This window comes from Mustelus asterias, chromosome 3 (genome assembly GCF_964213995.1).
Source record: "Mustelus asterias chromosome 3, sMusAst1.hap1.1, whole genome shotgun sequence".
Classification (NCBI taxonomy): domain Eukaryota; kingdom Metazoa; phylum Chordata; class Chondrichthyes; order Carcharhiniformes; family Triakidae; genus Mustelus; species Mustelus asterias.
This window is the reverse complement of record NC_135803.1, coordinates 116,182,799-116,206,104: the sequence shown is the minus strand read 5'-3', so window position 1 is coordinate 116,206,104 and position 23,306 is coordinate 116,182,799. Positions and strand designations below refer to the sequence as shown.

Sequence of the window (23,306 nt, the reverse complement as noted above, 5' to 3'; positions counted from 1 at the left end):
GACTGCTGAGGAATTCATTGTGCATTAAGAATTGATTGGTTTCTGCAATGACTCAAGAAGCCCAACTGGAAAGGAACATAATTTATTACAGATTGTAAAGTAAAACCACTACCCTGGACTACACATCCTAGTCCTTGCCTGGGACTATGGTTCAGCAGGCCCAGTCCTGGGCCTACCTTACAAAAGGCTTAGATAATCAATTCCAGCCGAGCAGGCCATTGCCTGTTACCAGGGGAACTCGTACTCAATGAGCCCCACCGAGAGATCAATCAGTGATTTCCCCATGGACCTCGCGGGGATTATCACAGTTTCTATTTTGTGTAGACTTCTGAGACATTGTATATTTTGGCTATTCTGTTTTACTCTTGTTTTAGTGCCCTGATTTAAAATTATATTAATTAAAGATTGTGTTTGATATTTCATATGCATATTCTATGCATTCTTGTACCAACACTGAAAATGAATCACACAGGAAGAAAAAACGGCGGGTGGGATCTTCCCAAAGTGCCGAATTCACATTAAAACTGGAGTAAATCCCGCTGTTTTTTTCAGTGGGATTTTCAAAATGAATCTCCCACACTCTGTACATCATAGAGAGCCCTAGCGTGAATCACACTAAAAATCAGTGGGTGGGGCTTATTCCCGCTGGAGAGGCCGGCAGCATAGCGCTGAGTGGGCCACTGCGCATGCACCAATCTATCGACACCAAGATCGGCTCATGCACAGTAACTCCACACTGCCAGTCTCCCGATCACTGGCCAGCTCGTTCGCTGTCTCCCTATCCCCCCAGCAGTCCCGATCACCCGATCCCACCACTTCACCCCTCCCTGATGGCCAGCCCCAATCTCTAGCCTTCCTCCCTCTGTCACTGATCCCAGTGCAGAGTGGCAGCGGAACTCCCCCACCCCACTGATTTGCCCTCTGCCCCCTTTTGCACTGCCCAATGCCAGGTGGGAAGTGCCAAAGTGACAATGCTGGGAATCTGGCGGCCAGATCTGCATGGAGGCCATGGCGCCCAGCGGGAAGCCCGCTACGAAGCCTCCGCTGATGTCTCTCTGGGAGAATTGGCCCCATTATTTATCCTTCAGACATCTTCCTCGACAACAGGTCATGCATTGTCTCAACTGTGCTTGTGCTGGTTGTACACTTTTTACACATTAAGCCTTGCAATAAATTAAACTTGCTGCACGGTAAAACATACAGTAAGTTACCTTTTCAAACAAAGAAAATTACTGCACAGGAACAGGCCCTTTGGCCCTCCAAGCCTGCACCGACCATGCTGCCTGACTTAACTAAAACCTCCTAACCTTCCGGGGACCATATCCCTCTATTCCCATCCTATTCATGTATTTGTCAAGACGCCACTTAAAAATCACTACCGTATCCATTTCCACTATCTCCCCTGGCAACGAGTTCCAGGCACCCACTACTCTCTTTGTAAAAAAATCTGCCTCGTACATTTCCTTTAAACCTTGCCGCTCACACCTTAAACCTGTGCCCCCTAGTAATCGACTCTTCCACCCTGGGAAAAAGCTTCTGACTATCCACTCTGTCCATGCCACTCATAATCTTGTAGACTTCTATCAGGTTACCCCTCAACTCTGTCGTTCCAGTGAGAAGAAGCCAAGTTCCTTCAACCTCTCCTCCATAGCAGGCAACATCCTGGTAAATCTTTTCTGTACCCTTTCCAAAGCCTCCACATCCTTCTGGTAGTGTGGCGACCAGAATTGAACACTATATTGAAGTGCGGCCTAACTAAGGTTCTATAAAACTGCAACATGACTTGCCAATTTTTAAACTCAATGCACCGGCCGATGAAGGCAAGCATGTCGTATGCCTTCTTGACTACCTTCTCCACCTGCATTGCCACTTTCAGTGACCTGTGTATCTGTACATCCAGATCCCTTTGTCTATCAATACTCTTAAGGGTTCTGCCATTTACTGTATAAATCCATTACCAGTTGACATTGAGAGGGAGCTCACCAGAGCATAATAATGAAATGATTGCTGTATTAAAAGAGTGGTTAAGATCGAACTCCATCCACATTGAAAATGTAGGCAAAAGTTTGAGGTAAGTGTGTTTGCTGTCAGGCCAGCCATAATTGCTTTTATTGAAAATCCAGAAATAAAATTTGATAAATTTTTTTAATACTCTTAGGAAGTTTTATTATTTGTACAGATTTTTGTAATTATTTATATGGTATGCATTTTAACTGAAGGGACATTTTAATATTTATTTAAATTAAAGATTGGAGTTTTTTTTGTAGATGTTTACCCATTCTAAGGTGAATATAATGCATTATAGGACTTTTGAAAAGATGTACATATAGTCATGAATAAAAAAATATAGTTGTCCAATTAGTTCACCGATATCTAATGGTCCTGCCAATTACAATGATGATATAGGGAGTACGGTAGTGATGGGGAAACCCAGAGATCCGGGGGCGGGGTGGGGGAAGGGGGGCTGTGGAAGCCCTGCCAGTATTGACAACAGGAGTTCTTTATTATTCTGTTCTTCTGATTTCTTCCTGTCAGCCAGACAACATAACAGGCTAGCTGGCTGGTAGGTGGGACAATCAGAGACAGAAGGCAGTCATTGTAGATCATTGGGTATGGTCCTAGAAAGGGGGAGAGATCGAAGCTTGGTGGGGTGGTGGTGGTGATGGTTGGGGGGTGGTGTGGGGGGCTGTTGGATCAAGGGCTTGGTGGAGATGGGCTCAGCGATCACAGCAATGAGAAGAGGCTGGGGAGGAGCATTCCAGTTCTCCCTGGTGGATAGGTGTTTCTCTAAAAGCATTTACCTGCTGGACCCATTTCATTCTTGGGTTTCCTGAACCTTGGGAAACTTGAACTGCAACAGTTAAATTTAATTGCAGCTCCTCGGACAGACTCACTGCTCACAATCCAATGCTGTGAGAACAGTGGCCGGTATCTGTGCTGTGGTTAGTGGTTGCATCCTCCGATTTTTAATTTTTGACCTTCCTTTTGGAGTCCAGTTGATTGCTTTCTGGAGCAGGACTGCGGTATATTTTGTAATATATTCTTTGATATACTTCTGTGGATAAATGTGATAGTGCAGTTCTGTCTAACTGGAAAGGAGATTTGTTATAGTCTTTACTGCTTTATGTCTGGGTTTTATGGGTCTTACGGCTTCAAAGCCTGGCTAGCGGAAATAGCTCACTTAGTTAGATTTGGTTATATATACAGTAAATGAATAGGATCTAACTAACCAAAAGCATGGTGGCGGAAATAGCTGTTGCTGAAGCTCTGCTCTCTATTTGGATCACATGCATCTTCTACATGCATTCCTGATGACAGCATGCTGTATATCTATGAAAGACCCTCAGGATTGAGCTTGTCCTGTACTTTTCAGAGCTACACCCTGAAATGGCTCAGCTACTTCACAGATTTCTATTGTTCCATCATTGGTGGTTGTGCCATCAGCTGCCTGTGCCCTATGCTCTGAAATTTCTGCTCTATTCTTCTCTGCCTTTCAATATCTTTATCCTCCTTTTATGTTGCAACCTTTCTCTTTGACCTGCTTTTGGTCATCTGTCTTGATATCCCCAACATGACTTGGTTTTTGCATGATATCGCAAATATGTAGATAGAAGTTGGTGTGGCTGACGTGATGAGAACCCTTCAGATATGACTTTGAACAGAATGAGTCATTTGTTATCATGCTTCAATTGTATGTTTTGTTGCCAATCAGTGACTAAATAGGGTGAGAAGATGCAGCAGGAGAAAACTATCTTCAGAACTTTCTTATCAGAAACATTTGATACTTTCAGCATTTGTAGCAAACCAGGGAAGAGGGATAATGTTCTGTGGATGACCTAACCGCAACAAACCACATTTCTAAGCATTAACGTGGCATGTCTTTGATCTTCCATTGTGCCATCCAAATTAAACAGTAACACCTGCACTTTTTAATATCTGACATGTCATTGACAGAGTCAGACACATAACATTCTTGCAGCTTGATTTGCCATCTGACTTCTGTGAAATAACAACCTTGATTCATAATTTCCATTTTCACTTCATTGTCCCTTGTTTTTTGAAAGCTGGTTTGAACATTTGCGTGGAATAATATACATCATTAACTATTATTTATCCGTTTCCCTTCCCTATTCTACTCCCATGTGTGAGAAGTCTTCTCCCCCATCCCATTCCAATTTCCTTCCCTATTTTTGTACCTTTCCTCCACTACAAAAGTGATTATACTTGGATAAAGCACATCACTGGCTCCAAAGGGCTTTGGGAATATGAAAGATGCTATATAAATGCACATCCTTTTATTTATTTTCTCTCCTCAAAGCACTGATTTTTGCTGGTCTGTAATTCCCCAGGCATTGATTTTGTACCAGTGCCTTAGATAGTAGCTGTTCTTCTTGTTTGAGCCTGTGCAGTCAGCATGCTGTTCTACTCTGAAGCGTGCCATGGTGAGGCCTTGTGATATCTTTGCGGGACAAAGACACTGTGCAGCATGGAGTCTGGTATCCAAGTGTTGTAGGGAAATATCCCTTACCAGTGCAGAATAGAAGTTGAGTCGCAAATCAAGGTTCAAAGCGTGTCTTTATTGTACAATTACTGGGATTCTAGGGAGACCCCCGTAGCCAGCTCAGAAACAGTGGCTTGGCCACGTTGATCTCAATTAAATCACATCAGCTCTGGATCTTTATAGGGATCCAAAATTCGCGCGGGAACATTTGATTATGCCTTTTTTTACACAATGTATAAAGTGGTCTGTCAGTTTCAAAAGTCCCTAGGAAGTTTCATGGATTAGCATTTGTATGGTGTGTGTTCGTGTTAATGGGATTACTTGGTCCTGCCCCGGTGTCTAAATGCGTTTCCCATTACCATCTCTATGTGTCCTCTTATTTGAATTGATCCTATTGTTCCGTGTCTGTGTTTCCTGCTTGTGAGATTGAGTGTTAATGTCATCCTGTCCTGTTGGGTGTCTGGGGTATTTCATTCTTAACCTTTTATCCTTATCTCTTAGTTTATCAGATTTTTATGTCTGCCTTGGCCAGTTTAAAATGCAGCTGCGCGTTGTTGCTAGGCAGATTAGGGATCTTCCGTAGTTTCTGAAATTCGTGAGTCTCTCAGCTGTGCAGGGGGGGACCCGATCGAATATCCATCCGGGGGTGCCCCTCTGCATTGTTGGCCCGTTATGAGTGGTGCCAATTAGTCCAATATGTAAATATGTTTGATGATGCAAATATGGTTTTCTGGAAAATTTCCTCCTTCAGTCCCTCCTCTCGTCCAGGGGGTGCCATTCATGGCTGACCCCCCATGGACGACCTTCAGAGGAACAGTGATTTGTACAGCTGTTGTCCTTGCCGTTGTTCCTCTTCTTCTGTGTCGTTGTTAAGTTCTTGCATCTGGATACTGGCAGTGGGTAGCATTCTTGATGTAATATTTGCACATATCACTTTAATACAGGTTAGGCCAAGGCAGAGTGTGAACAGGATGGCTACTACTAGGATTAATCCCTTCATAATATATGCTCCCCAAACTGTGTTAAACAGCCATCCTAACCACCCATCAGTCCCTGTTAACCCCTGTTTAAAGTTATCCAATTGCTTTTGTATCCCGGACATGGCTGCTGTTATGTTTAGTGTCTCGTCGTGTACGTATGTGATGCATTTTTCCTTGATGATGGTGCATACCCCCCCTTGTCTGGCTAGCTGATAGTCCACCGCATATCTCGTTTGTTGTGTGTATAGTCTGAGTTCTGCGAGTTCTTGGTCAATTGCGCCTAATGCTTGTAGGGTGTTGTTTCCTAAAATGGTCAGTCCACATATGAAGAAGTTCCTATTACTGGCACTGATCACCCCTGCGGCGCCTCCCAGGGATAGTGTCCCCAGAAATCCATATCCTAAAGAAGACCCTAGTGTGACAGGGGCCTGCCAGTCGGAGCAAAATTCTGCGCTGATGGCCCTGGTCACTATGCGTTTCTGGACATGCCCTTCACTTGGGCATGGAACCGTGAGAGGTCTGATTGTCCCTACGGAAAAGAACCTTGGAGGCCTGTCTGTGGCCGTCATATATACATTTTTAAATAAAAACACGTACCCGTCTTTAACCCGATAACACGCATTACCCCGGGGTCGTTTGACCGCATGGCCCCATCTTGTGGAACCTTCCCTCCCCCTTGACTGTCCACTTGATTGTACCTCTTGGCGAGAATCAAATGGATATGTCCCCGAGGCTGAGCTTACGTGGGTGCCGTTGCACTTGCCACACATAAGCTGCCTACCCGCGGTGACTGCAATGCATTTTTGTTGCTTGCAGTCACAAGTGAAGTGTCCTTCCCGGACCCGGCACTCCTGGAGAGCACAATGTGCCTCAGCGCACGAATCATTTTTAGGGACAAAGGCATGCACGCACCCCCATCCCTCTCCCTTAAAACATTGTGGGTAGTTCCCATGTGTCTCCTCCGGTTGGGGTCCCGTCCCCCTTAGAATTCCCGGCTCAGTGAGCTCTACACACCTTCCTTGTATCCCTTGCTTAAAGTACCCAATATGTTCTTTGCAGGGTGCCCCCGATGTGTCAATAGTGAATAACTCTTGTGGGAGCCACCCTGGTGTTGCGATGAATAGGGAGTTTACTGATCGCGCTGAGGGGTAACAAGCGGTCCTATTCCCATAGATCTGGATGTGTGTTTTCAGGAATAGGTTTCCTTCCATGATTGGTGGTTCTGCTCCCCTAACCCCCATATGTTGGAGTGTATTTACAATGGTCAGGGTTATTATCAGATATGTCCCTGTTCCCATATCGCTCTTTTTTTTTCAACAGTATTTTACAATTACAGTATATACAGAAAATAAACAGGCAATCATAAGACCATAAGACCATAAGACATAGGAGCGGAAGTAAGGCCATTCGGCCCATCGAGTCCACTCCACCATTCAATCATGGTTGATTTCAACTCCATTTACCCGCTCTCTCCTCATAGCCCTTAATTCCTCGAGAAATCAAATTAAAAGTAGTTGGTTCCGACGTCTTGATAGTAGATCTGGTCCTGGTTCCTTTTTCCACGCGGTCGTTCTGACCTGTACCTCTTTAGTGCGGACTTCTGTTTCAATTTAAAAACTTAGGCAAGATTATACAGTTCTACAAGACAATAATACTTAAAACAGACAAACCCTAACCCTTAAAGGTACCTCACTTTGAACGGAGACCTGCACTCGCCTTTGACTGCTCTGGATTTGTATCAGATTCGTTTAAATTTGATCCCGACTTTCAAACTGTGGCCATCAGTCAGAAGTCAGATATCAAATCCTGCCGTGACTACGCCATTTTGTTGTAGGGAAATATCCCTTACCAGTGCAGAATAGAAGTTGAGTCGCAAATCAAGGTTCAAAGCGTGTCTTTATTGTACAATTACTGGGATTCTAGGGAGACCCCCGTAGCCAGCTCAGAAACAGTGGCTTGGCCACGTTGATCTCAATTAAATCACATCAGCTCTGGATCTTTATAGGGATCCAAAATTCGCGCGGGAACATTTGATTATGCCTTTTTTTACACAATGTATAAAGTGGTCTGTCAGTTTCAAAAGTCCCTAGGAAGTTTCATGGATTAGCATTTGTATGGTGTGTGTTCGTGTTAATGGGATTACTTGGTCCTGCCCCGGTGTCTAAATGCGTTTCCCATTACCATCTCTATGTGTCCTCTTATTTGAATTGATCCTATTGTTCCGTGTCTGTGTTTCCTGCTTGTGAGATTGAGTGTTAATGTCATCCTGTCCTGTTGGGTGTCTGGGGTATTTCATTCTTAACCTTTTATCCTTATCTCTTAGTTTATCAGATTTTTATGTCTGCCTTGGCCAGTTTAAAATGCAGCTGCGCGCTGTTGCTAGGCAGATTAGGGATCTTCCGTAGTTTCTGAAATTCGTGAGTCTCTCAGCTGTGCAGGGGGGGACCCGATCGAATATCCATCCGGGGGTGCCCCTCTGCATTGTTGGCCCGTTATGAGTGGTGCCAATTAGTCCAATATGTAAATATGTTTGATGATGCAAATATGGTTTTCTGGAAAATTTCCTCCTTCACAAGTTAAAACTAGTTTAATCTGGTTTGGTTTATATACATACATACACAAGTGGCCACATGGGGCTGCTATTACACTCCTTCCTCTTTAATGAAAATGTTACACAGTGCTCAAGTTCCATACAACTTGTATACATTTCTTGTTGCCAACCAAATTTAACCACTAATTTCCTATGCCAAAGAGGATATGTTCTTTCTTGTCCCAAACTTTCAGAACTTGAGGAAAGACCTTGATCTATCTTGCCCTGAGTCTGAGCAGTTTTTTTCCAATGAAGATTGATTTTGAACTTGACTCTTAATTGAATTTTCCACTTTATCAGACAAATCGGATTCTGACTTGGATCAGAACTGGTTTCAGGTATGACTTGTGTTGGAGTAACTATTGGTACAGTACTCGTATCCGAATAATCTGATTAATCAGACTCATTCGAACCTTCTGAAATTCCACCTCCTTTATGAACCTCGCATGATCTACATGTACAAACCTAACCTTCCCTCTACAAAACAGATGATCAAATATGTGTGAAGACCATATTTTCATGTCTCAACCTGGTAGCGGCTTCAGCCACTTATGATGATGATCTTTCACCTGAACCTTCTGGTTCAACTTCAGACTTCCTTCTCTCACTCTACCCCATCATGGTTCTTTCTTTCTGCCTGGATGGTTTCTCTTTTACGAACTTTGCTAAATGTGGCTTCAGAAGTAAAGTTCTAAGTTGTCTTCAAAAATACAACTCAGCTGATGTTCTGTTGGTAGTATTGGAAGGTGTGTGAAATAAATTGGCAGTTTGTAATTCAATGACAACTGATATTTCTTCCAATTTGTATTTAGCATTTTCTTAATGAGTATGCTTAACAATTAGCACTGTGTGATCTGCTGCTTCATTGGAAGCACGATGATGCAGGATGATTGAGTAGACTTGTGTTTCATCTGCAAACCTATGAGCAAAACTGAGGTTCATTGTTGGATGGAATCACCTCTGGGAACCTATAAACAGCAAGCAAATAATGTAAAATATCTAGGGTTTCACTAGTTATTGTTCAATTCATTGGAAACCTCTCAACCAACTTCAAACTGTCTATTGCAACGAATAGCTGCTGCACTTCAGATTGTGCAAAAACTATGTGCAGCCTCTGCCACACTCCTGTTGTCCATTTCCATGGTTGCAAAGGTGCCGATGGCAGGGGCTTTTATACTGTTTGACATATTCTATACTGTTTCACTGTGTCTTTAATGGACGTTTTAAATCCTGGCCACCAAAGATAGTTTCTTGCTCATCTCTATGTCAAACTCATCCCCAAGTGTTGATAATGTAAATCATATAGCAACTCTGATCTGCAACATTCAGGAATTACAGCTGTGGCTTGCCTCAAAACACAAGCTTTATCAATTGACAACTCATTTTTGCACATCAAAAATGGCATCATTTCTAAATTCAGAACTGGTTATCCACCCATTTGCTATATAGACGTATAGTCTTGCCTACAAGTTGTTCTACTAGTCTAGCGGGTCCCTATGAGTTGTTCGACCATTGCCATCTGCGATGTGCCAAAAGAAAAATACTTCCCTGACGGGGATGGTAATCTAGACATTGCGTTGCCATTACAGTGATCTTCTGAACATCTGTACTTAATGCTGTACTGATAGATAAACCCATCTCTGTATTTGGATTGCAACTAAAGTGGATACCGGAGACTTTAGATTCAAATTGGCCATCAGTGGCTTATGATCAGCATGATCATATAGGTATTTATAAAATCATCTTACTCCAAAAACCATGAACAATGCTTCATGTTCTGTCTGAGAATAATTTTGCTCATTGGCACTGTGTGTAAGGCAGTCAGTCTCTTTTCACCATTATGCAACGTATGAGAGATTAGAACACCTATTCCAAATGGAAAGACATAACGTGCTAGCTTAATCTTTTTAAACACATTGTAATGTGCAAGCATTATACCGTCTACCAGTTGTCTTTTACACAACTTGAATGTTTTGACGCATTCCACTTGTCTAATTCCACAGAACAACCTTCCTCATGATTTATTCAATGAATACAATAAGGTTTCAAAATTTGCATGAGTTTACCACCTTAATTTGCTAGGCCTTAATAATGAACTGAGTTTAAGGATATTTTAAGGATGTGGCACATTCCTTATAGATTGACCCTTACTCTCGGTGGGAAGTAAACCATCTTTGTTTACACTGTGAGCCTTCACAGAGCTTTGAAACATTTCATATTCATGTACTTTGCCCATTGTCCATGCTTTTCCAAATGTATTTTTCATTCTGTCACCATGAGTCTGTCTGTTTGGAGCTGAATTAAGTATGTCATCCGAATAGCATACTGCTCTACAAATTCCTTGCAAAATTTGGTTCCTTACCCGTTGGAAAATTCCGGGGGCTGAAGAAACACCAAATGGCAGTTTATGAAACTGAAATAGACCTATGTTTGTATTAATAGTCCAACATGATTTAGATTCATCATCTAACTCAAGTTACAGATAGGCATTTGTGAGAGCTAACTTTGAAAAAAATCTGGTCTCCTGACAACATTATGAACAGATCTTCCATGTTTAGCAAAGTGTCAGGTGGATTACATTCTAGTACCTGATTTACCGTTACATTATAATCCCGCCATCTGACTTTGATACTACCGCTGTGGGAGTAGCCCACTTTGTTCTACTTTAAAGGTAATGTTCTCAGACTCAAATCTTTTCAGTTCTTGTTCTATTTTCTCTCTTAGAACATAGTGTAAAGGTTGAGACCAGCAATAAACTGGTCTTGCGTTCCTCTCAACATGCAGGCCAGCCTCATATCCTTGAATCAGTTTGTCAGTTTATACCTGAAGGTACTTGTCAATCACGTCATCTTGTGTTGCGAATTTTGCTTCAACACGAAAAAGCATGTTCCAATGTTGTTAATCAGTTTCTTCCTAACAAGACTGGTTTCGCACCCCTCGCCACAGTGATGGGCACTTTTGCACATTACTCTTTTTACGTAAGTGGAATCAACACTTTCAAATTATGAGAATTTTGTCTCCTGCTTAACCACATATCTCTATTTATGATCTCTCCAGCTAATGTTGACTCAACTTTTCACAATACGTTGATTTCAGAAATAACGCTAACTGACCCATGTCTTCTCGAACTCTATCCAATACTACTTAGTCTACTGTGCTCTGCAAGTTTTCAACGACATGTTTATGTTTTAGATTGTATGGATCTCAACTGACTTTTCATCGATCTGCTACTGTTTGAATACTGTATGCAGTTACTACTATATCTGCCAACCAATGTTTTCCCTGTTTGCATTCTTGTGAAGTGCCTTGACAAGATGATCCTCCTTGCAGCTGTAGCACTCTGTCTTCACAATGGACAGTTCTGTGCCCTATGCTGTACCACTGCAACTACTAACTGCTGTCGTTGGGATCTTCTGTTTACTATGCTGCAGGTTATTTATTTCAGCAGATGATCAGCGGTTGTTTTTTCTGATTTATCTCGTCATATTCCACCATATCCGTGGACAATGTTGTCTGGCAAGTTACATTGAAAGTTAACTTGGGCAATGTCATCAACTTATGTGTTTTAAACTGCACACAAATCTGTCTCACAATGTTCATACCATTTTGCAATCTCCAGTGACTTGGGACAGTAATACTGCTCAAGATTACACAAACTGTGTGACAGCAACATTGCTTTTCACTTTGCAGGAGAGAGAAAACTCTTGAGCGTTTCGTACACTTCTGAGCCTGTTTCAGTCAGCAATATTGCCCTTTCCTTTCCCTCGCTGCTTGATTAGCAGCTGGATTATCAGGATTTTCGCAGATAATATTAGAAGTGAAAAATATCTCTCACCATTCTACTCACGCACTGAAAGACACTTGTTCGTGGCTGTACTTTCTTAGTTACCCAATAATACCTGTTGACACAGCCATTTTGAAGGTCAGTCCACCCGCCAAGTCCACCTGCTTATTCACTAAAACCAGGTTTTTAAGCTCACAAGTTAGTCTGCTGGTTTGCTGGAAGCTTCTCCAAGACAAATTTATTTGGCATGGGAATCTGCAATCTCACTGCACCATCAGGCTGCAGCATCTTTGCAGGATAAAAACACTATGTACAGGATGGAGCCCATTGCCCACATTAAAAACTGGTTTAATCTGATTTGGTTTAGTTACACACACACACACAAATGGCTAGAAGAGGATACTTGATGAGACAGGTAGGATTAAGGATCTTCTTGTGAAGGATCCTCTTGGGATGAGTGATCATAATATGGTAGAATTTCTGATACAGATGGAGGGTGAGAAAGTAGGGTCCCAAACCAGTGTCCTCTGCTTGAACAGAGGGGAGTACGATAGGATGAGGGTGGAATTGGCTAATGTAGACTGGGCGAGCAGACTGGTAGGTAGGACAGCTGAGGAACAGTGGAGGATTTTTAAGGAGATTTTTTAAAGTACTCAGCAAAAATATATTCCGGTGATAAAGAAGGACTGTAAGAAAAAGGATAACCGGACGTGGATAACGAAGGAAATAAAGGAGAGTATTAAAATAAAATCAGATGCGTACAGAGTGGCCAAAAATAGTGGAGAATTAGTGGATTGGGAAAGCTTTAAAGAAAAACAAAGAACGACTAAGAAAGCGATTAAGAAAGGAAAGATAGATTATGAAACTAAACTAGCTCAAAATATAAAAAATGATAGTAAAAGTTTTTACAAGTATATAAAAAGGAATAGAGTGGCTAGAGTGAATGTTGGACCCTTGGAAGATGAGAGGGGGGATTTAATAGTGGAAAACGAGGAAATGGCTGAGACGTTAAATAAGTTCTTTGTGTCGGTCTTCACGGTGGAAGACACAAATAGTTTGCCGAATATTAGAGATCGAGAGTTGGTGGGAGGGGAGGTCCTTAATACAATTACTGTTACTAAGGAGGTGGTGCTTGGTAGACTAATAGGACTGAAGGTAGACAAGTCCCCGGGCCCGGATGGAATGCATCCCAGGGTACTGAAAGAAATGGCTGAGGTAATAGCAGATGCGTTAGTAGTAATTTATCAAAATTCGCTGGACTCTGGGGTAGTGCCGGCTGACTGGAAAACAGCTACTGTTTAAAAAAGGAAGTAGACAAAAGGCGGGTAACTACAGGCTGGTTAGCTTAACGTCCGTAGTTGGGAAGAGGCTAGAGTCCATTATTAAAGAGGAAATAACAGAGCACCTGAATAAGAATGGTTCGATCAAGCAGACGCAGCATGGATTCATGAAGGGAAAGTCGTGTTTGACGAATCTACTGGACTTTTATGAAGATGTCACTAGTGCGGTTGACAGAGGGGAACCGGTGGATGTGGTGTTTTTGGATTTCCAGAAGGCGTTCGATAAGGTGCCTCACAAAAGGTTGCTGCAGAAGATTGGGGTACACGGAGTTAGGGGTAAGGTGTTGGCGTGGATTGGGGATTGGCTATCTAACAGGAAGCAGAGAGTTGCGATAAATGGGTGCTTTTCTGGTTGGCAGTTGGTGACCAGTGGCATGCCGCAGGGATCGGTGCTGGGGCCTCAATTGTTCACCATTTACATAGATGATCTGGAGGAGGGGACTGAATGTAGGGTATTCAAGTTTGCTGATGACACGAAGGTGAGTGGGAAAGCGAATTGCGTGGAGGACGCGGAAAGTCTGCAGAGAGATTTGGATAGGCTGAGCGAGTGGGCGAGGATCTGGCAGATGGAATATAATGTTAGCAAATGTGAGGTTATCCACTTTGGAAGAAATAATAGTAAATTGGAATATTATTTAAATGGAGAAAAATTACATCGTGCGACTGTGCAGAGGGACCTGGGGGTCCTTGTGCACGAATCGCAAAAACTCAGTCTGCAGGTGCAGCAGGTGATCAAGAAGGCGAATGGAATGTTGGCCTTTATCGCGAGGGGGATAGAATATAAAAGCAGGGAGGTCTTGCTGCAACTGTACAAGGCACTGGTGAGGCCGCAACTGGAGTACTGTGTGCAGTTTTGGTCCCCTTATTTGCGAAAGGATATATTGGCCTTGGAGGGAGTGCAGAGAAGGTTCACCAGGTTGATACCGGAGATGAGGGGTGTGGCTTATGAGGAGAGATTAAACAGATTGGGTCTGTACTCGTTGGAGTTTAGAAGGATGAGGGGTGATCTTATAGAGACATATAAGATAATGAAGGGGCTGGATAGGGTAGAGGTGGAGAGATTCTTTCCACTTAGAAGGGAAACCAGAACTAGAGGGCACAGCCTCAAAATAAGGGGGGGGCCGGTTCAGAACAGAGTTGAGGGGGAACTTCTTCTCTCAGAGGGTAGTGAATCTCTGGAATTCTCTGCCCATTGAAGTGGTGGAGGCTTCCTCGTTGAATATGTTTAAACCACGGGTAGATAGTTTTCTTATCGATAAGGGAATTAGGGGTTATGGGGAGCAGGCGGGTAAGTGGAACTGATTCGCTTCAGATCAGCCATGATCTTGTTGAATGGCGGGGCAGGCTCGAAGGGCCAGATGGCCTACTCCTGCTCCTATTTCTTATGTTCTTATGTTCTTATGTTGATCTGATTACTGCTCTGCTACAGATGAAGTGTTCAGCCGGAGGTCAGTGAATGACCATTGAGACCAAGAAGGCTAGTTGTTTCCTTCTCCTTTCCGGCATGGTGGCACAGTGGTTAACACTGCTGCCTCACAGTGCCAGGGTACCGGGTTCAATTCCAGCCTTGGGCAACTGCCTGTGTGGAGTTTGCATGTTCTCCCTGGTGCGAATTTTACTATCCTGCCCACCATGGGAATTGGAGGGGTCGAGGGGTGGACCATGGAAAGGTCCGTTGACCTCGGGTGGGACTTTTCATTTTTGGGGCAAGCGCAGATGGAAAATCCTGCCCCTCGTGTCTGCGTGTGTTTCCTCCGTGTTCTCCGGTTTCCTCCCACAGTCCAAAGATGTGCAGGTTAGGTGGATTGGCCATGCTAAATTGCCCCTTAGTGTGGGTTAGGAGGTTTAGCGGAGTAAATACATGGTGTTACGGGGATAAGACCTGGGGGATGCCCTGTCAGAGGGTCGGTGCAGACTCGATGGGCCAGTTGCCTGCTTCTTCTGCACTGTAGAGATTCTATGATTCTGTCATCCTAGCCCAGTTGTACCGAAGTGTAATAATTATGATCATGTAAAGCAAGTAAACTTGGAGTAGACCAAGTGCTTTCTGATTTTTGATATCATTCTGTACAGGTCAGTGATGTTTTGGAAATCTGTGCTTGACCATTTGGTCATGCTTGTACATAAATGGATGGACACCCTGAGCACCAAGTTACCTAACCATTGCTATGCTTAAAGTAGGAGTTCAGTAGTCATTTGTATTGGAAACTTTTTCCTTGTTTTACTTTCCTCTACTTGTGCACTGGTGTCATACCATACTCGTGCAACAGTCTCTGATGAGATTGTCTCAGATAAGGCACTTAATTGCATGACTGAAGTACTGTTGGGTTCTTTTTGTCCAAACTAGTCTGAGATGTCAGTTGTCTGAAATTCAATTTAAAATGTTGAAAGGAGGGTATTTTCAAGCCGCATAGTGGACTAATTAGATTATGTGCTCCAAATAAAAGGAGTGTAATTCAGTAATGATAGATGAATGGAAAATCCACTTGAATGGATTAGTTTGAGCATGCATTCTAATGGTGAAGCATGACCCAATTTAGGACAAAATTCAATGTCAGTATTTAAAAATTAATTACCATGAATATAAGTAAATATAAATCAATGCTCTCTGTCTGTGGCACTCTGTTCAATATACAATCAAAATATCCCATAAGTTTTAAAGAAAATAAATATATGGGAAAAACAACTAAAATGATTAATGATTTCTCCTGCATGTAGCAGATCACCTCTTTTTTTTAACCTTCTTGTTCTAATTCAGATTGTCATGGCCAGCGTCATTTAGCTTAGGCAGTGGCATCTCTCTCTCACTTACTTTGCTTTTCTCTCTCTTTTATCTCTCTTTGTCCCTCTCCCTTTCCCCGCCTTTCCCTCCCTTTCCTCCTTGAGTTTCTTCATGTCACTGTAGGCCTCAATAAGGAAGAAGCCTGGCAGTTTTTCATTGAATTGTTATTTATTTACCAATTTTGACCATTAATCCTCAGATTACTTCTGAGATCATGGACCCGACCAGTCAGGTTGGAAGAAGAAGGATAGGGCGGATGAATGCATAGCTGGAGAACTGGTACAGGAGCGTGTTCTGGCGAGGACCTATAATGTTTTTCTGGGATAGTTTGCTGGTGCTGTCAGGGAGACATTATCTAATTTGCCAAGGGAATGGGAATGTAAAATTAGAAGGGAGAAGCAAGATGCACAAAGGATTGGAAGAAAAGATGGGGTTGGAGTAAGATGGAATGAACATGGCCTGAATTAGGTATATAGTGCATGTATGTTAGTGCACCAAGTGTGATATTAAGGTTAGTGAGCTGCTGCGACAGACAGTCAATTGGAAAAATGATGTTGTGGCAATAACTGACCTTGCTTAGGAAAGGGCTGGATTGGGTACTAAATATTCCTGGATACAAGGGCTTGGATTTTCACATTAGGTGTGCGAAACGCAAGTCCCTTTCTCAACTTCCATTCGCGACTGACTTTGTCCAAGATTTTCATTTTTTCACACAGGTTTCGGGTTTGTGGCTCAGTTTGTGGGCTATGATGGAGTATGGGTGCAGAGGCAAGCTGGTTATGAAACCCAGCTGGTTTTCGGAGCCTGTTCCTAATGTTGTTCCTTCAGATCCCCACACTACTTTACACCCACCATGAAGCCTCTATTGTTATTCACCCGATATTCATCCTGTACGGTCCTCACACGCCATGCAATAGCAATGAAAATTATTTTAAATGCCTGTTTAAAAAATTAAATTCTAACTATCTAATAAAACTCTCAATCAAACATTTCTCACTGATACTGCAAAGAAAAGAACTGTACTCCAGAAAGTTTAATCCCCTAAGTAATCCCTAAATTCCCTAAGTAGTCCTTAAATTGTCTAAACAACTATGGAATCAGAAACCACATCAAAGTCAGATTGTTATTACAGCTTCTTAAAATAATCAATCATTCCTCTGAGCAGCTGTGTCGATAGAGCACCTGCTGAACTAAGTAAGCTGCAAGTTTTTGGAACTCAGCCAAGCATTCATTACGGCCACAGATGTCAAAACATTAACTTGCTGCTCCAAGACTTGGAACTGAAAGAACATATGGTATTACATTTCCATTTCAAAGCATCTTGCCTGTCAGTCAATGGAGGACAAGATTTTTTTTCTGAGTCAGAGCACTCTGTATATTTAAATCAAACCACAGTACCAAACATTACAGGCGGGTTTTCAGAACATTTTTCTACAGTATTGAATGCATTGGGGAAATTTCTGTAATGGAAAAGTGCACGTCAACACTTGCACAATGCTAGCCAATGTAATGGTCAACTTACCTATGATTAACACAGTATCTGATAGTGGCATTTGAAGATGTCAGAACATTAAAACCTTGCCTGTCAAAGTTTCGCCCTCTCCTGAGTGGACGTCCCCCAGTTGTCATGAGCATTCTTTAAACCTTCCAAAACATACACCAGGATGTATAAATAGGGGTGTGGAGGGAAATATAATTTTCCTGCGATCCTCACAATGGAGATCCTGACCTCATGGTGCATGTGAACATTACACTGAAGACCTCCCCAACTCGCAACCAATAGGACACCCTAAGATGGCACAAGGAAGACGGAGGAAAATAGTTTCACCTGTGAAATGAAATTATGCCCTGCATTGTGCCAGCCCATTCCGTCTCCATTTGGAGATGAGAATTCAGCCCAATGTATTTAGGAAAGATAGGGAATGGAGAAAGGATGACAATATTGCTTACGAAGAAGATTGTAAAACTGGAGAGGGTGCCCTGGAGGGGTTAAAGAAAGAATTGTTTTTTTAACAACCAAATACAGTTGGATTACCATACACCACTGTAGTGAAAACTAAAGGTGATAGGTGGTGAATAGCAAATAAACCAATCGTGGCACAAGGAAAAACCACAGTGTGTGGTTACAATCTGGAATGCATTGCCTGAGTATGTGGTGGAGGCAGATTCAGCTGTGGCTTTCAAAAGAAAATTAGATGAGTGATAAAAGAAATTGCTGGGCTATGTGGGAAGGCTGGTGAGTGGAACTAACAGAGTTGCTCTTTCAGTGAGTTGACACAAACACGAAGGGAGGGAGGGATTTTTTGGTGTGTGTGTGTGTGTCCCCATTCCCCCCCCCCCCCCCCCCCCCGCCTATCCCCTCCATCTCGGTGGGATCTTCCAGTCCTGCCAAACTCAACGGACATTTGGATGGCTCACAACATCGCTGTGGGGGAAGTCGCTACAGCGGGGCCAGAAGATCCTGGCTGACAAGGGGTATGGCCGCCTCCTACGCTGTGTAGCCATTCCCATGATATATTTTGGCTGAAGGATTACAATCAAATCTGTTGTATATAATTGCAAGCTTGACAGGAATCAGTCTTCAATGCATCATGTCTTGCTGAGTCAAAAAAGGGATTTAGTGAGCTATCCCATCATTTGAGAGGAGCCATTCTTATTCATAAACATAAATGTAACGTGTTTTTAATTTGCTCTTGGGTTGACCATGTGATTTGTAGGGGGGGAGAAAGTTTTGTTTTGAATTTGACCCAGATAATTTGATGTGTAGTTGTGACATTTTCAACTTAATTTTAAGACATTAGTTATACTAATCATTGATATTTGTCTGGTTAGCCTGAGTGCCTGATGTGTTACAAATCTTTTTTCGCTGTCAATGTGTTTAATTGGAAAGATAATTGCTGCATCAAATGGATTATTTGTCTCCGAGACCTGCTAAATTTTTTTGTTGGTCCTATCTAACTGTGCACATGAAATTAGTGAAAAAAATACTTGTTGCTTATTCAGGCTTTTTTCTAAAAAGCCAAATAAGGCAACTTGTGCAAAACTATCCTGGCGATGAGGTAGTATCAACAAGAGTGTCTGAACTCTTTATCAGAACCATTGTGAATCAGGCGGAGGAAAAGATTTGGCAGTATTATAGAAACACTGATAAGTACCCATGAAATTTCAGCTGTACAGCAAAGGTGGGCTACACACGACTGGGATACCTCTTGTGCAGTAGGCAAAAATGGGGCTATTGAATGCACTTTCTCATGAATTACTTAATTCAGCAAGCAGATGTACTACGACAGGATATTATGAAAATATGGTCCTGTGATCAATAAACACGATTGTTGCAGTAATATTTTGTTTTTGGTGCTATTAGTTAATGTATAATAAATGTCTGTTTCAGCAAAAGAGATGGTGGTTGAAAATGAAAATAAACTATAATTAAGATTTTACTTTACTTCTGAAGTATTTAAGTTAAACAGATTGGTAATAAAACATTACAGAAACAAAAGAAAAATATCAACATTTATATGCATGTTGTATTTTATACAAATATTTATCAAAGTAGCCCCATATCACACTTTGTAATGCTTCCTTGTTGATGTGTATAGTTTTTTCAAGTTGTTTCTTTCCTAGTTGTAGCATGCCACATGGCCAGTTAACTTTGAAGCAGCCAGTTTGGATATTTGAATTGTGCTGTAAATTGTAACTGTATGTGGGGCACACCTTGACCAGTGACTAAATGCTTTTGCTGAATCCATAATTAAGTACAAAAGAGTTCTAAGTAATCATTCTTTTTTTTAAATTTTGAAGCACTTAACTTCTTTCAAACAAAGTTTAGAAACCTTACCAAAAATTTGACATGGGCTGCACTTAATGATGTTTAACAATTTTCATAGAAACAGAAACGTAGAACATAAGTGCAGAAGTATACAATTCGGCCCTTCGAGCGGCACCATCATTTAATATGATCATGGCTGATCATGCACTTTCAGTATCCCATTCCCACTTTCCCTCCATGTCCCTTGATCCCTTTAGCCACAAGGGCCACGTCCAACTCCCTCTTGAACATATCTAACAAACTGGCCCCAACAGCTTTCTTTGGTAGAGAATTCCACAGGGTTCACAATTCTCTGAGTGAAGTTCTTCCTCTTCAGTCCTGAATGGCTTACCCCGTATTCTTAGACTGTGACCCCCTACTTCTGGACTTCCTTTTCATTTTCCTATCTTAGTTTAATTATTTTTAATAACATGTAACTATTTTCTTTGAATAGCTGCAGTAGTTGCTTGCCTTGCGAGCTGAATCTACTGCTACCATGGAAAGTGAATTGTTAATGTTTAAACTCTGAAACCCAGGCTTCTATTTACTTCAAGTCATTGCCCTCAGTAAAGTGCCTGTGTTTGATTAGCTGCCAACGCACCAGAGTTTAGGCAGGTCACACAGGCCTGAACAGGATGTTCCTCACCAGCTATTAACAAATGCAAGCCACAAATATCTTGGATGTGAAACGGATCGTATTTACTTTTTGGGCTCCGTTCAGTTTCTGTATGATGTGAATAGAGTATGACAGGCTTTCATAACAATATTTGTGATTCTACTATAAACATATTGATGGGGGCAGGGGCGGGTGGGGGGGGGGGGGGCGCAGGTGGATGACAGAATGTGTGAAATAATGTAATTTCTCCACAGATGGGGAGTAGTTATCAATTGTGTTAATCAGCATAAAAATAGCTGCCAGGTTTACTTGCGCTCTTTGATACAGCTGGTAAATTGGCTGCAGTTAAAAAAACACATGCTGACAAATGCTATTTTTAGTTTATATGCTCCTGTTTATATATAAAGTTCACTTGTTTAATTAAAAAAAGATATATAGTCTAGTACTTAGCAATTTCAGCAAAAGCACTGGTACTTTTTTCTCGTTTTGGCTGTATCAACAAATTCTTGGCATTGAAGTGGCTATGAATAAATAGCAGAGATGCTTGATAGGTTTCTGACTTTTTCCGACCATGTGCTGCACTCACTTCTTAATCTAGACTATTTTAAGATTTCAAACGTGTCTTTGAAGACATAGCAATAGCACAACTTAACCTTACAAAGGATATTGATTCATGCTTCAATTTAGGGGATGATGTGGAGATGCCAGCGATCCTGACATTCACCTGATGAAGGAGCAGTGCTCCGAAAGCTCGTGATACCAAATAAACCTGTTAGACTTTAACCTGGTGTTGTGAGACTACTTACTGCGCTCAATTTAGGGGAGGCAGTGGTCAGAGTTGACACTCAATTGACGCTCAATTGACGCTCAATTGACGCTCAATTGACGCTTAATTGATGCTCAATTGACGCTCAATTGACGCTCAATTGACGCTCAATTGACGCTCAATTGACGCTCAATTGACGCTCAATTGACGCTCAATTGACGCTCAATTGACGCTCAATTGACGCTCAATTGACGCTCAATTGACACTCAATTCACACTCAATTCACACTCAATTCACACTCAATTCACACTCAATTCACACTCAATTCACACTCAATTCACACTCAATTCCCCTCAGGGATGGTCAATAAATGCTGGCCCAGCCAGTCCATATCTCATGAATGAATAAATGCTTCAGTTGGAATCTTTTACTTTTCTATTTCATCTCAACGGACCTGTTGTTTTTTTTCCTAACATATTTTAATTATTTTTAAATTAAACCACAGATTAAAATGGAAATATACAAGGTAGATTGGCAGGATTATGGGGTCTGGATATGAACGATAACATGTTACAACAGAGAAAGAGGCCATTTGGCCCATCATGGCCTATGATACTCTTTAGAAGAGCTACCGATGAATTCCACTCGCCTCTTTTCCCAAAACTCTTCCTTTCAAGTATTTATTCAATTTCTTTTGAAAGTTATTTTTGAATTTGCTTCCACCATCCTTTCAGGCAACAAATTCCAGAGTTTAAGAACTTATTGCATTTAAATTTCTTTAAATCTAATCTTTAGCTCTTTTTGTCTCCCGCCTTAAATCAGTATCCTCTGGTTACTGACTCCAGCATTTATTGCCCATCCCTATTTGCCTTTCAGAAGGTAGTGGTGAGCTGCCTGCTTGAACCACTGCAGTCCCTGAGGTGTAGGTACATCCACAGTGCTGTTCGGGAGGTAATTCCAAGATTTTGATCCAGCGATAGTGAAGGACCAGTGGTATGTTTCCAAATCAGGATGGTGAGTGATTTAGAGGGGAATCTCTAGGTGGTGGTATTCCCAGGTATCTGCTGCTCTTGGCCTTCTAGATGGCAGTGGTTGTGGGTTTGGAAGGTGGTTCCTAAAGAACCTTGGTGTGCTCCTGAATGCATCTTGTAGATGGCACATAAGGCTGTCAATGTTTGTCAGTGATGATGGGATTGAATGTTTGAGGAAGGGTAGCAATCAAGCGGGCTGCTTTGACCTGGATGGCATTGAGCTTTTTGAGTGTTGTTGGACCTGCATCCATCCAGACAAGTGGAGAGAATTCCATTACACTCCTGACTTGTGCCTTGCAGATGGTGGACAGGCTTTGGGAGGTCAGGAGCTGAGTTACTCGTGGCAAGATTCCTGGCCTTTGACCTGTTCTGGTAGCCACAGTATTTATACGGCTTGTACAGTTCAGCTTCTGGTTAATGGTGACCCCCAGGTTGTTGATGTGCGGGATTCAGCGGTGGTAATACCATGTGCGATTGTTCGAAATTCTCTAGTTGGATATGGTCATTAAGTGACCAAAGATGTGCGGGTTAGGTTGATTGGCCATTCTAAATTGCCCTTAGTGTCCTGAGATGTGTAGGTTTGAGGGATTAATGGGTAACTATGTAGGGATATGGGGCTAGGGCCTGGGTGGGATTGTGGTCGGTGCAGACTCGATGGGCCAAATGGCCTCTTTCTGTACTGTAGGGTTTCTATGATTTCTATGATACTTGTGTCGCATGTTTGTTATTTGCCACTTGTCAGGTCTTGCTGCATTTGGACCCGAACTGCTTTAATTTCTGAGGAGTTGCGAATGGTGCTGAACGTTGTGCGGTCATCAGCAATCATCCCCACCTCTAACCTTTTGCTGGAAAGATGGTCATTGATGAAGTAGCTGAATATGGTTGGGCCTCGGGTAATACCCTGAGAAACTCCTGCAGTGATGTTCTAGAGATGAGATTATTGACCACCAACCATCACAACCATTTTCCTTTGTGCCAGATATAACTCCAACCAGTGGAGAATTTTCCCCCTGATTTCCATGATTCCAGTTTTACTAGAGCTCCTTGATGCCACATACTGTCAAATGCTTCCTTGATGTCAAGGGTAGTGACTCTCACCTCACTGATA

At 42.2% G+C, this 23,306-nt stretch overlaps 1 protein-coding gene across 6 annotated transcripts in view; it reads left to right on the top strand.

Moving 5' to 3' along the window:
- Positions 1 to 23,306, top strand: part of LOC144491531 (microphthalmia-associated transcription factor-like) — a 293,006-nt gene that overhangs the window by 10,743 nt on the left and 258,957 nt on the right. The window contains exon 1 of one of the 6 annotated variants that reach the window (XM_078209464.1): positions 22,131 to 22,181. The exons of the other annotated variants lie outside the window; for them this stretch is intronic. The gene's annotated coding sequence lies outside the window, so the exon portion shown is untranslated. Of the gene's footprint in view, positions 1 to 22,130; positions 22,182 to 23,306 lie in introns of those variants that run through there. 6 annotated transcript variants of the gene reach the window in all.